We start from the raw sequence: 14,645 nt of genomic DNA on the forward strand, positions 1-14,645 counted from the left end.
AGGGATCCGTCCCATAATCAGCTTCTAAACGCTGACACCATTGCATACACTAGCAAGATTTTGCTGAAAGGACCCAAATATAGCTGTCTCTTGTGAGACGATGCCGGGGCCTAGCAAACACAGGAGTGGATGTTCACAGTCAGCTATTGGATGTATCACAGGGCTCCCAATGGAGAAGCTAGAGAAAGTACCCAAGGAGCTAAAGGGATCTGCAACCCTATTGTTGGAACAACATGATGTACTAACCAGAACCCTGGAGCTCTTGTCTCTAGCTGCATATGTATCGAAAGATGGCCTAGTCGGCCATCAATGGAAAGAGAGGCCCATTGGACTTGCAAACTTTATATGCCCCAATATAGGGGAATGCCAGGGCCAAAAGAATGGGAATGGGTGGGTAGGGAAGTGGGGGGCGCTATGGGGGACTTTTGGGATAGTATTGGAAATGTAATTGAGGAAAATATGTAATAAAAATATAAAAAATAAAAAAAAAAAAAAAAAAGATGACCTAGTTGGCCATCAATGGAAAGAGAGGCCCATTGGACTTGCAAACTTTATATGCCCCAATATAGGGGAATGCCAGGGCCAAAAGAATGGGAATGGGTGGGTAGGGAAGTGGGGGGCGCTATGGGGGACTTTTGGGATAGCATTGGAAATGTAATTGAGGAAAATATGTAATAAAAATTTTAAAAACTAAAAAAAAAATAAAAGTCTATGTTAGTGAGTATACTATTAAAATAAAAATTTTAAAGGAACTTTTTAAAAAAGAAGCTTGGTAAAAGAAAAAAAATCAGAACAAAACAAGTGTCTTCTAAATACGACTTTGGCACTATGACCTCAGGGTGGCTGTGGCTGCCTTCTTATCATCAGCCAACCTTCAGCAGATGGGGTGGGGCAGGCACACAGACCCCCCAACCCTGGCTGAGGAGCCCCTGATAGCTGATGGTTGCCTTGAAGTGACATAGGGTCAGATTCCTTTAGGGGTGTGGCCTCTGGCAGTTGCCCATGACCTGTGGTTGGTCCTACATTCATGCCTAGCCTGGGAACATTAATGGGACTCAGCAGATTATTTAAAAAAAAAAAAATCTGACAGGAGTTAGGGGAAGAGGGAGGAATGTGTGTGGTCAAAATATATGAGATGATCAAAGAATACATTTTAAAATTATTTTTAAAAACCAACTCTCTTACTTTCAGCATGCTTCCTTTAGGTGGCAGCAACTGTATTTTCTGTGTGTGCAATCCAGCTGGCTTGCCCTTAGGACTAGATCAACAGAGTGTTTTCATATCTTGTTTTGTTTTTCCCTCTCACAAGGGAAAGAAAAAAAAATCCTTGGAATGCTAAGTATTCATTAATGAAACACATGGTCCAGAAATGTATTTCTGTTGTACTATCCCAAGTCCTACTGTCATAAAAAGAAAGTCAAGACAGACCAAGAGGCTAGCAATCCCGGTGGTTATAAAGCCAATGGGAGGGTATTTACCAAACTGACAATGCTTATGCTTGCATGGTAGACCAAAGAAGGGGTCAGCTTGTTTTGCTCTGGGTTCTTCCAAATTTCCTACAGCGTGAAAGGTATTTCCTGCAGACTTGTTTATTGTAGTCCTAATCTGTGTCACTTTAGCCTGCTTAGGCCCAGGGGACCAAGACTTGTGTGCAATTGTACTCCGGTTGCCTTGCCCACGTTTGGCACACCTCAACCTGTTCAAAAACCACTTGCACACCTGCGTAATGGAAGTGCATGGTACGGAGAACTCAGAGCCTCTCATTCTCTCACTGACAGAGTCAGTGAGGGACTTACAGAACGACTCCTGGTAGCTCACAGAAAGGCTATCTCTAAAGCCAAGGCCACAGGAGAGTGTCCTTGTCACTGGAAGGGTCTTGGGAGAAATTGAATGGATCCTGTTGTGTCATTACAGTGCTCAGGTCAGGTTGGCTGTGTGCTAGGCTTAAGAAAAGAGATCTGGCTGGGCAGTGGTGGCGCACGCCTTTAATCCCAGCACTTGGGAGGCAGAGGCAGGCAGATTTCTGAGTTCAAAGCCAGCATGGTCTACAGAGTGAGTTCCAGGACAGCCAGGGCTACACAGAGAAACCCTGTCTCAAAAAAACAAAAAAGAAAAAGAAAAAAGAAAAACCTGAAAAAAAGAAAGAATGAAAGAGAGAAAGAAAGGAAGAAAGAAAGAAAGAAAGAAAGAGAGAGAGAGAGAGAAAGAAAGAAGAAAGAGAGAGAGAGAGAAAGAAAGGAAGGAAGAAAGAAAGAAAGAAAGAAAGAAAGAAAGAAAGGAAGGAAGGAAGGAAGGAAGGAAGGAAGGAAGGAAGGAAGGAAGGAAGGAAGGAAGGAAGGAAAGAGATCTGTTTCTACTTTTTGAAGGGATGTATCAGCATGTTTACCTGTGAAACTAAGGACAAATGATACCTGGTGTGTAAATCTCCCAAACAGCAGAATCATAGAACACTAAGAAAAAAAGAGTAAGAATTTAAAAAATCTCATGCTGTATAATGCAGTTCTACCTCAGGGTATATACACCAAGACATGAAAGTATATCTGGATGGATAATGGATATTTACACACTAATATTAATAGAATTATCCATAGTAGCCTAAAGTTGGAAGCAACCAAGTGTGAACAGATAGAGAAATAGATGAACAAAGTGTGGTAGGTGTACAAAGTGGAAAAGTATTTAGTCTTCAAAAGGGAAGAGATTCTCACAGTTGCTATAAGAGTCTTCAGACATTAAGCCAGTCACTAAGGAAAAAAATATCATAAAATTCTGCACAAATCAAGTCTATAAAGCAGACAGACTTCCAGAAATAGACAATAGAATATAAGTTGTCTGGGGCTGAGAGGAGAGAGAAAATGGGGAAATTCAGTTTTAAAGGTATAGAGTTTCAGTTTTGCAAGGTAGAAATAACTGTAGAGCTGAGCACTGGTGGTGGTAAATAGCAACATGAATTCTTCACAGAACTCCACCCTGAGAAGTGCATGAAGTGAGAGCTGCTGTCCTGTGTGTTATCCTGCAATGAGACCAACCAGATTGACCCAGAAAGTAATGAATATTCCTCAGACCTTCACTGATGTCTTAAGATGAGGGGATTACATGTCAGTTACAGAATTGTTGTCATTAAAACTTTTTTTCTGGTCTGGAGAGATGGCTCAGTGGTTAAGGGCACTGGCTGCTCTTCCAGATGTCCTGAGTTTGATTCCCAGCAACCACATGGTGGCTCACAACCATCTATAATGACATCTGGTGCACTCTTATGGCCTGCAGGCATACATGCAGGCAGAACGCTGTATACATAATAAAAAAAAATCTTAAAAAAAAAAAAGAAAACAAAAAACCTTTTTCCTTTTTTTTTTTTCATGTGTACATGTGATTTGCCTCCATGTGCATGCAATGACTGTAGAGGCCAGTGAAAGAAAATAAAACTTGAAACCTGTGATTCATATAATTTATGTCAAATAGCCCAAAGAGTTGTTTGTGATCTTTGAAACCTGGATCTGAGAACCTAGCAGAACAGGCCAGGACATGCCCAGGCAGGCCCTTCCTTAAGACATTCCTGAGGCTGCTTAGCCAAAAAGATAAAGAGAATGACATGCCAGAATGGCCCGGCGCCTCCCTATCTCCCGCCCTTCTGACAGTCTGTTGATGTTTAAATGGACCAATCATGTGAAACAGCGCCAATTCCTCCCCCAGCCCCAGCCCCTTTTCTATAAAAACCCCTAGCTTCCAAGCCTCGCGGTCGAAACCACTGTCTCCTGCATGAGATACATTTCGACCGGGAGCTCCGCCATTAAACTACCTCATGTTTTTACATCAAGGCATTCTGTTCTGTTCATGATTCTTGGGTGCACACCGAATCGGGAATTGAGTGGGGGTTTCCCCACTAGGTTCTTTCACCAGCAGAGGGCATCAGATCCCTTGGTACTGGAGTTATATAGACTTGTGAGCTGCCACTTGGGTGCTGGGACTCAAACGCAGGTCCTCTGGGAGAGCGGCCAGTGTTTTTAACTGCTGAGCTGTCTCTAGAGGCCCTGTTCTCTAATTATGTACAGATGTCAATAATGAATGTTGACCTCTAACAAGGCCCTTTCTACGTGATTGGGTCAGTGTTAAAGAATAATTTTAAATAATCAAAATTTGTCCTGTATGATGGGTACCATTATTATGGTTATTTTAAGGTTCAGAAAACTGAGGTTTAGAAACTGTGAATATTTGTTCAAGGTTCATGAGTGACAGAGCCCTGATTGCTTTTTAACTAGGAATTGAACCTGAGCTCTCCCACATGCAGGCTACCACTGAGCTAGCTCCTCAGCCAGATCTGATCCTGCTTTACTCATCTGAGTGCATGCTTCATTTCGGGGTTAGGGTTCTGTTTTGTGCAATCAGATATTTTGTAGTTCTTTTTGTCTTAAGTACTTCTTTAAATACTCTTTTAAAGATGGGGATCTCAAATAGAGGACTCTAAATTATAAGGGCATGGGGTGTGGCTCAGAGACAAAGTTTAGTAATAGAAAAATACTGGATTCAACCCCCCAGAACCAAGGAGAAAAGGAGAAAAGATGCCATTTATGTGTTTGGGATTGAGAGTTCATTGGTACGTCTTAGAGAACTGTACAGAAGACAGAGCCTCAGCAAGTGTCTACTCATACCTAGCTGTAGAATTGGGGTGTCATGCCTAATTCTGGGAAAGGGGCAGAGAACACACTAGTAACCACAAACAGATCATTCTATAAGGTAATCTTAATGTCACTTTAAATTCTTTATTTTAAACTTTTCTGTCTATCTATCAATCTACCTATCATTTGCTTGTTTGGTTGGTTTATTTTTCAGTTTTTCAAGATAGGGTTTCTCTGTACAGCCCTGGCTGTCCTAGAACTCCCTCTGTAGACATACTGGCCTTGAACTCAGACATCCATCTGCCTCTCTCTGCCTCTCTGCCTCTGCCTCCTGAGTGCTCTGATTAAAGCCTTGTGCCACTACCACCCATCAACATTATTTTTTAATAATTATTAACAGAGTAAAGCATAATCAAGCATGAAATCCAGAAATTTGCTGATAACTTATGGAAGACTAACTTCTTCAAAAGGATTGTCTGGATGAGTAATTTTCTTTATGTTGTAAATGTATGTGGAAGTGTAGATTCATATATATGCCTACACACAGTGTCACCACCTACATGTGGAGATCACAGGACAACTCAAACTCAGCTGCTCAGGCTTGGCGGCAAGCACCTTTACCCACTGAGCCATCTCACTGGCCCAACAGATACTTTTAAACAAAACGAAATGATAATACCAATCATGGAGGGAGTGTGGTATCAGCAAAGAAGGAGCTTTGAGAACTTCCTGAAAAATTCAAAGTGGGTGGAGAGGAGAGATGGGTGGGTGAGCAAGCACAGAAGGAGCTGCAGGCCAGGGCACATGAATGAGCTCTGGGCCTTCCCTGGGGACCCCGGACAGGCTCTGCATTCTGTCAACAATGCTGTGATGGGCTGTGGGGCAATTATCAGTGGCCTCATTACTGAGCTGGATTCTGTGCCTTGGGACATCTGGGCCCCTTTCCCAAGACCTGTGTAAACATAGTGTGGCAGATGAGACTTTGCCCTCAGGATAAGAGCCAGGGTACTGCCTTTTAGAAAGCAAGCAGTCAGCTCAGAGGTTATTTCAAGGGTCTTGTGATCTACTAGAAGACAGGAAGAAACTCCCAAATCTCTAGGATAAGCTCAGACAACAGTCAAACAAGCTGAACCTGCTTCTCCACCTCCTCCACAGCTGCCGCAGGCGCTTGCCTGCTCTGCTGCTCTTTCTTAATTGACAGTTGACAATTGTACACATTTATTGGGAGCAGTGTGGTGATTCTGCACATGTACAAAGTGCAATAATTTCTATATCTTTATCATTTCATTTGGAGTCTTCAAATCTTTCCTGTAGCTCTTGCTAAGATGCATAACTGGACTGGGGAGGTGCCCCAGGCAGTAAAGTTTTTGCTGTAAAGCATGAGGATGTGACTTCCAATCTCCAGCACCCATGTACACAGCTAAGGGTGGCACACACACCTGTAGTCTCAGCACTCAGGTGGAAACAGAAAGATTCCTGGGGCTGGCTGGCTAGCCACTGAGAGGTCTCTTCCCAAAGAAAAAGGATAATGGGGGGGGGGTGTATTTTGGTATATGTGGTAGAAATAGGTATGGTATATATGGCAGGCTGTTAGAAATTAAGACTACAGTCTGTGCAACTATGTGACTACTTTGACACATGCTGTCCTTACCCTGCCCTTCCTGGTTGCTATATACTCTGCCCTTCATTGAAATGACTTTTGTGTCCACTGGAAGCCCTTTAGCGACATCATACAGTATATAAGTCCCACCAACTTGGATAGGATTTCTGTTGGTAATTCTATTTAAGGAGAAAAACAAAGCTAAATAATTGGAGAAGAATCCATAAAACTATTTCTATCAAATTGTCTGCTTAATTTCAATTCATTCACAGGAACAAACAAGGAACACCAGACTTGTGAGAAAAAAAACCAACAGCACAGAAGTAAAAGCTTCAAATACAGCAACCTGATCTGTAGGAATGAGATAATTCAAGCAAGAAAGAAAATTATGTTTTTCAAAACCAATCAACTCACAAATGATAATCACATTCCCAGTAGATATATTATTAGCTCATTAAAGAAATTAATGTTGAAGTCAATACTAGAAAAATGCTAATTAGGACCAGAGGGGGACTGTTGCAGGAAATATTAAAAAGAACCAACAAGTTCCTGTGCTCCATCCAGCTACTCTCTGCCCACCAACTCTCTGGCAGGGCCAGAGCTCCCGAGTTGTTCTGAGTTTCATTTGCTGCCACGTCAGCCCCATGCAACGACTGTCCATCCCACAGTCAGCCATCACAACGCCCAGAAACCTGGTCGAAACAAACCTCTAGAAGCTTATAATTAACAAGTCAGATTTATGTACCAATAAATTCTTAATTCACAAGGTGCCCACCTAGATCAGACAAGTTATCCCAACTATTCTAACCCTGTCTGATATTCATAACTACCTGTGTCTATTTAAAACCATGCGGGATCAGGATTTTCTTTCTTTTTTTTTTTTTAAAGATTTATTTATTTATTATATGTAAGTACACTGTAGCTGTCTTCAGACACTCCAGAAGAGGGCGCCAGATCTCGTTACGGATGGTTGTGAGCCACCATGTGGTTGCTGGGATTTGAACTCTGAACCTTCGGAAGAGCAGTCGGGTGCTCTTACCCACTGAGCCATCTCACCAGCCCTGTCATCCACCTCCATCTTGGCTTCTCCTCCTCCCTCCTCTGAGTTGCTCTCTGTCCCTTCAACTCTACACTCTGACTTCCTTTTCCCAGTCCAATCACAGCCTTCCTGTTGAACTAATATTTTAATGTAATTGGACAGGGAAAATGCTGCCACATATAATCCTTTTTGTTTAATTAAATAAAAAAATCTTTCTCTCAAAATATAAATTGAGCACAACTATTACCATTTTGTAATTTATAAGCTAGATCTAACACTCAGTCCATCATTTTTGTCATTAGAATAGAACACTGTCATCTGTGCTAACTAAAAGACTTATCATTCTACACCTGGCTTATGTCCTGGCTTTTGATTGTATGCCATCTAAAAACTATCTTCTCAAATCTGTTCTCTCAATGTAAAAGGCCTGGGTTGGCAATGAGACTATAAATAGTCTTTAACCCCGTCAGAAATCTGAGAATGACTAACATTAACTGAAAGGAAGCCTAACACAGCTTCCAGAACTGAGACAAATTATAGAGACAGCTGTCTACTTATGCAGCGCCAGTAAGTCAGGAAGTTGGAGCATCCATCTGTCTTCAGCCTTCTAGCCCAGGATCATCTGACAGACCTTAGAGAAACAGGAATATCAAGGACTTGCCTATTCTGTCTCGGCAGAACTAAGCTGCCCTAACCTGTAAATTGTGTCCTTTCAAGAACAGTACAGGCCTGCAGGAGACAGCAGCAATTTTCTGCCCAGTGGCGACCTAGTCACAAATGTACACCCTCACCTGGAGGTAAGATGCACAGCTCCTTCTTTGAATCCACAAACGGGAAGCTGTTAGGAGCAGATCTGTCTCAACAAGTGAATATATAACATTAAATGTCACATTCTGATGTTTTTGAAAACCAACTACCTATGTAATCTGGACTGTTCTCTATTAACTATTCTCAGCCATTTCTAATTAAAATATCTGAAAACACCCTAAGAATAAACTCAGAGCCATGAATTTGATATTTGACTCAACTCACAGGCTTAAACATCTCAGATCAGTTTATAATAAGTTATAGAAGGACTGGATCTAAGCCCTATACTTTTAAATTTTTTGTATCAATAGAAGAAATTCATACCAATGAAAACCTTGATTTTGCATCAAAATAAATTTTGTGCCAAAATAAGAAATTATGATTTCAACTTAGTAACAACTAAAAAGATTTCTACCAAATAATATTGTGGCTATGCAATCAATTCTAGCTATTTCCTCCCTGTTCCAATTATGACCATTTCTACATTCCCTAGAAAGACAACTTATAATAACCCTCTCCAGCCCCAAAGCACAGGGAACTGGGGCAACGACTCTTCATAAATTCTTCAAACTGAATATGGGTGCTGAGATTTACTGAAGCAGGGGGAAGGGTAGGGGAAATAGGGGAGTTGGTTGTCCTTAAGAAGGTCACACCAATAATTGATTTAGTCTCTGATGTCTGTGTCTTGACTGGATCCAGCTGAAAGTCCAGGACATCAGGAGTTCAAGCATGTCAGTTCAGCATGTCTGACGATGAGACTCACCAAGGCTGTATACAAATCTCAAAACAAAATTTTAGTATCATCAAGATATATTTTTTTGTTTGATTCCCTGGAATCTAGTCCTGTGGGGGTCTCCCTTCATCATATCTGATCCATATAACTCTGGAAGATTTATAGACTTTAATCACCTTTTGTTTTGTTTTGTTTTTTTGTTTTGTTTTTCGAGGCAGGGTTTCTTTGTGTAGCCCTGGCTGTCCTGGAACTCACTTTGTAGACCAGGCTGGCCTCAAACTCAGAAATCCGCCTGCCTCAGCCTCCCAAGTGCTGGGATTAAAGGTGTGTGCCACCACCACCTGTCCTAATCACTTTTTCTAAACACGCAAAGAGAAAACCTTTCTCCCCAAATTGCATATCCTTCAGTTGGCAACCAGGAAAGCTTGTATCCTGCCCTCTCTTCCAGAGGAATAATAAAACCACAAAACTCAAAATCACACCCATTTTGAAAGTTAAAACAATCCAAAACAAGTGAAGTTAATAAAAATACTGTATGTGCCTATTCTTTGGCCATGTCTATTTTGCCAAGCAGGATAAAAACCCAAGATTCCCGTGGAGCCCATGTTAGATAGAATTTGAGTATCCTGTGAAGCATAGAAATCAATCTTCACACCATCTTGCTATTCGGTTCTCTGCCTAGAGCATCCATCTTGTTATACCATTTATCTGTTCGGCTCTCTGACTGGAGCCACAGACATATTTTATTAATGCCTGTATAGTATCTATCTGTTGATCTCTCTACCTGGAGCCACAGATAATATCAATTAATACCTGTACATAGCAGTCAATTATTATTACTGCCTCTCTACTTAGAGTCAGTGACTAATTTTCCCTATTCTAGTTCTGAACCATGGGCAAAAATTCCCATGTGATTCGAACAAAATCTGTAATAACTCTTGCCTAAAACCAAGTAATCCCAATTTTATAAATTCACAGTTCAATCCATCTCTGCCCTAAGAAGCAGGAAACTTCATTCTTCTCTTGCCTTAAAAAAGAAAATGAAAAAGTTGTAATTAGAAAACACAAGAACATTCTTGGAAACTAAAAATATAAAGATCCAAGGAACTACTAAGTAGGAGTAGTCACACCAAGACCAATATGGTTACCTTGAAGAGAAAGCAAAAAAGTAAAGTGAAAGAAAACAGGAAAGAAAATTCTTGCAGGGAAATAAATTTTGGGAAATCAACTAACGTTATAAAAATGTGGTTTTAGATCAATTAAAAGACTAAAGAGAAAAATCTAGAGATAATGAAATAAAGTCTTCTATAATACTTTAGATTTAAAATGATGCCTCCAGTTAGTAAGTAGAAGAAAGTGAAATACACACAAGATATATATATATATATATATATATATATATATATATATATATATATACAGAATAATAATTAATAATAATAAATTAATGCAAAAATGAGTGCATATAACACATATACTGTGTGTTGTATATTGTCTGAGGTATCAGTGTGTCAGATATGATGTGTATCAGTGAATCAGAGAGCAAAGATCTTGCCTTAGAGATCTTTTATTGTGTTAAAAGAATGTCATGAGAGTTCTGAAAGAAAATAAATTGATAAATATTGGAATTTGTGGCTGGTCAGACTGGCAGTCGAATCAAGATTAAATAACTTTCAAAAGCACCCCATGAAGCAAACAAGACACAATGCCACGTAAGCATGGCCTAGAAAGAGAAGTCCAGCAAAGGAGAGAGGAAAGGCATGAAGGAGTGATAGCAGGGAAGGAAAACAGGTATCAGAGGGAGGGAAGAGAGGCAGGCAGGCAGTAGTCACAGGGAATTGGGGGTGGGGGAAGAGTCAGCAGGAGGGAAAGAAGGATACTAGGCCTTAAAGCTTAGGAGAATGTCCTTTGAGCCACAGCCTTCTTATTCTTCCAGAGGGGTTTCCACATCATTCATTGATAACTATAGACCACAGTTACAGACATCTTTTGTTCACTGTGCTGTGTGCTTTGTGTGGATTACCATTGCTAACCCTCATAGACCCAATTACAGTAGAATATAAATACGCAGGCATGAATATACATAAAAACAGACATAGTGAAGAGGTGGGTCCTCTTACACAAATGGGAACCAAAGGTTCCACCCAAGGGAGCATGATGGCTCATGCTTATATTGCTTATAATCCTAAGACAAATTTGAGGGTTACAAATTTGAGGTCACCCAGAGCTACAGAGTAAGAACTTATTTTGAAAAGATAAACTGGTTGAGAATAAGAGAGAATAATTTTCAATATGAAGGTGTCATTTTTGGTTGTAGTTTAGTGTGGGGGTTTGTTTTTTCTTTCTTTCTTTCTTTCTTTCTTTCTTTCTTTCTTTCTTTCTTTCTTTTTTTTTTTTGTAGACAAGAGTTTTACTCTGTAGTTCATGCTGACCTCAAACTTTAAACAACCCTCTTGCCTCAGTTTCCCCAATACTGGGATTACAGGTGAGCCCCTATGCACAGGTAAGTGCATCTTTCATAGACAGATGCCAGTAGATACTTCCTAGAGTGGATGAGTAGGGAAACAGCTATATGCACATTTAAAATGACAATGGAAACTGCTCTGTGATCAACAACAGCAGCTGACAACTTGCTTCTGTTTCTGGAGTGTAGCCTGAACCCTTCTGCACTAGAATATTCTTATGCCTATGTGAAACTTCTATAAGGTTATAAGGAATTTCAATACTAAACATTTACATACAGTTATGCATTTTGGGGTGTGTGTGCAGCAACTTTATTGATGGTATTCAAGAGAGTAGAGAGAGCTCCCTAAGCCCCTTCTGTTATTATGGCATTCTGAGATGGAAATTGTGAGGGAGATGCTCAGTGTTGGGGGCCGAGTTGGGATAGGAACTCCTCAGCAACTGAGGGCCCCTCTCTTGCTCTCAGTGTCCTTGCTGGAGTGGGTGGTCCAGGGTTTCTTACTCCTTGGAGGCCATGTAGGCCATGAAGTCCACCACCCTGCTGCTGTAGCTGTATTCATTGTCATACCAGGATATGAGCTTTACAAAGTTGTCATTGAGAGCAATGCCAGCCCCAGCATCAAAGGTGGAAGAGTAGGAGTTGCTGTTGAAGTCGTAGGAGACAACCTGGTCCTCAGTGTAGCCCAGGATGCCCTTCAGTGGGCCCTCAGATGCCTGCTTTACCACCTTCTTGATGTCATCATACTTGGCAGGTTTCTCCAGGCGGCATGTCAGATCCACAACGGATACATTGAGGGTAGGAACACGGAAGGCCATGCCAGTGAGCTTCCCATTCAGCTCTGGGATAACCTTGCCCACAGCCTTGGCAGCACCAGTGGATGCAGGGATGATGTTCTGGGCAGCCCCACGGCCATCACGCCATGTTTTTCTAGAGGGGCCATCAACAGTCATCTGAGTGGCAGTGATGGCATGGACTGTGGTCATGAGCCCTTCCACGATGCCGAAATTGTCATGGATGACCTTGGCCAGGGGGGCTAAGCAGTTGGTGGTGCAGGATGCATTGCTGACAATCTTTAGTGAGTTATCATATTTCTCGTGGTTCACACCCATCACAAACATGGGGGCATCAGCAGAAGGGGCAGAGATGATGACCCTTTTGGCTCCACCCTTCAAGTGGGCCCTAGCCTTCCCCATGGTGGTAAAGAGGCCAGTAGACTCCACAACATACTCAGCACCAGCATCACCCCATTTAATGTTAGCAGGATCTAGCTCCTGGAAGACAGTGATGGGCTTCCCGTTGATGAAAAGCTTCCCATTCTCAGCCTTGACTGTGCCATTGAATTTGCCATGGGTGGAGTCAGACTGGAACATGTAGACCATGTAGTTGAGGTCAATGAAGGGGTCGTTGATGGCAACAATCTCCACTTTGCCAAGTGGAGAGCAGACGGCAGCCCTGGTAACCAGGCGCCCAATACGGCCAAATCCGTTCACGCCAACCTTCACCATTTTGTCTATGGGATGAGGATGGCACTGCAGAAGATGCAGCTGTCTCTGGAACAGGGAGGATCAGAGAGCCCAAGTAAATAGCCCAGAAATCTTTTCCATAAGCATATGATTAACACTTCACATGTGTATATATATATTTACATAAGCAGCTATAAACCACCATCAATATATCCAAAAGTTCAAGAGTTTTAGGAGATATATTTTAGGTCAAAGGGAATTTACTATATTAGTTTTTATTCCTTTGTACATTTAAAGAAAAAGCAAAAATATTCTCTGTAGCATTTCTGACTGGATTTGAGAGAACTTGTAAACACCACGTCCTCTAACCTATTTTGACTTTACAAATGACCCCAAACTGCTCAACCAAACACTTTGGACTTTGCAGAAAAGGAATTTATCAGTGAGGATTATTCATCTGCCAGACTGTGATAAAATGCAGCTCTGGGTCAGGCTGCCTTCTTTAGCATTTAATAGTTATTGAACTTGGGAACCCTGCAATACTGAGGAGAGGCAACGAGGGTCAGAAAGCCCTTCTGTCCCAGTTAGCAGGGTGACCTCCATTTGTGGAGCCTGAAATAAATAAATAAATAAGAAACTCTCCCCTTTTTTGTGCTATTCCTGTGAGAACCAAAAATGATTAAAATCAAACAAACAAACAAAAAACAAACAAAAAACAAATGAGCCCTTTTGAAACATTGCAAAGAGCTGTGAGATTACAATTCCCAGTTGGTAACTAGTAACTTAGTAACTAGCTAGCTCTGGTACATGAATTCAGTGTCTCTCTCCCCATCTCTCAATCAGTCCATCATTTTGCATACCAGCAGTGCTAGTCTCACAGTAGACACTGATTTAAAATTATATTCTCAGAACTATTTCCTCTTCTAAAAGTACAAGGAGACACAGGCTACTGGTGCCCCAGAGGACTTTGCCAGTCATCCCATCTATTCCCCTTTTTAAACATGAAGCAACAGCAACCCAAAGCAGACTGAGTGGACTAAGGTAAAAACATAGGACAATGAACTCAGCTCCTGGATTAGAAGCTGGATGCCCAGTCCCTCGGAGCACAACCCTCTCTCCTGTCACTGCTGAGATAAGCAAGGAAAAAACATTGGTGAATAAGCAAACTTCATAAAAAGATGTGCTGTCCTGATGAGAAGAAGCTAACTACTCTAAGCATTTTTGTAATCCGAAGTTTTTGTTTCTTTACTCATGGAGCAATTGCACTGGATAAAACAAACAGTAAAAACTTGAAAATAAAGGGAAATGTTGAAAGTAAATAAATCCTTGAAGAAAAAAAAACCACACTCCAATCTATCATGTAAATCTGACTGTATCATAATTGGGCGCTTAGTCAAATTAACTAGCCAACATCTTAGTAAAACATGGTATCATTGAATAATTAAGAAAACCCTTAGAAAAGAGGATTCTAAGTGGTTAAGAATATCTGTTTCTAGCCTAGTGTGGTGGGATACTCTTAATCTCGGCATTTAGGAGGAAGAGCAGGCAGGCAAGTCTATATCGTGGGATCCTTTCTCAAAAACAAACAAACTCAAAGGGGAAAAAAGAAAATATATTGAGTTTTCATAACCGCAGATTTGAAAACTCAACATTATGAAAATGGCTGTTTTCCTACAGACAATCTACAGATCAGTGCACTGCCCATAAAAATTCTTATGCCATTCCTCAAAAACATAGAAAATAAATCTTAAAATTCATTTAGAACTATAAAAGATCTCAGATAATAAGTCAATTCTGAACAAAAAGAATAATGCTGGAGTTATCACCACACACAATTTCAAGTTATGCTACAGAGCCATAATATAATAAATAGCACAAAAGAAACATGCAAGTCAATAAAACAGAAAAAAAAAAGATGCACAGTAT

At 40.9% G+C, this 14,645-nt stretch overlaps 1 pseudogene across 2 annotated transcripts in view; it reads right to left on the reverse strand.

Moving 5' to 3' along the window:
* Positions 1–11,526: 11,526 nt before the first annotated feature.
* LOC110300987 (glyceraldehyde-3-phosphate dehydrogenase pseudogene) overlaps positions 11,527–14,645 on the reverse strand; it is a 58,835-nt pseudogene continuing 55,716 nt past the window's right edge. For both annotated transcript variants that reach the window (XR_003837575.2, XR_015048957.1), the window contains one exon: positions 11,527–12,806. The product of XR_003837575.2 is annotated as a glyceraldehyde-3-phosphate dehydrogenase pseudogene, transcript variant X1 (transcript). The remainder of the gene's footprint in view (positions 12,807–14,645) is intronic.

This window comes from Mus caroli, unplaced genomic scaffold (genome assembly GCF_978045245.1).
Source record: "Mus caroli unplaced genomic scaffold, Mus_caroli_1 scaffold_11, whole genome shotgun sequence".
NCBI lineage: Eukaryota > Metazoa > Chordata > Mammalia > Rodentia > Muridae > Mus > Mus caroli.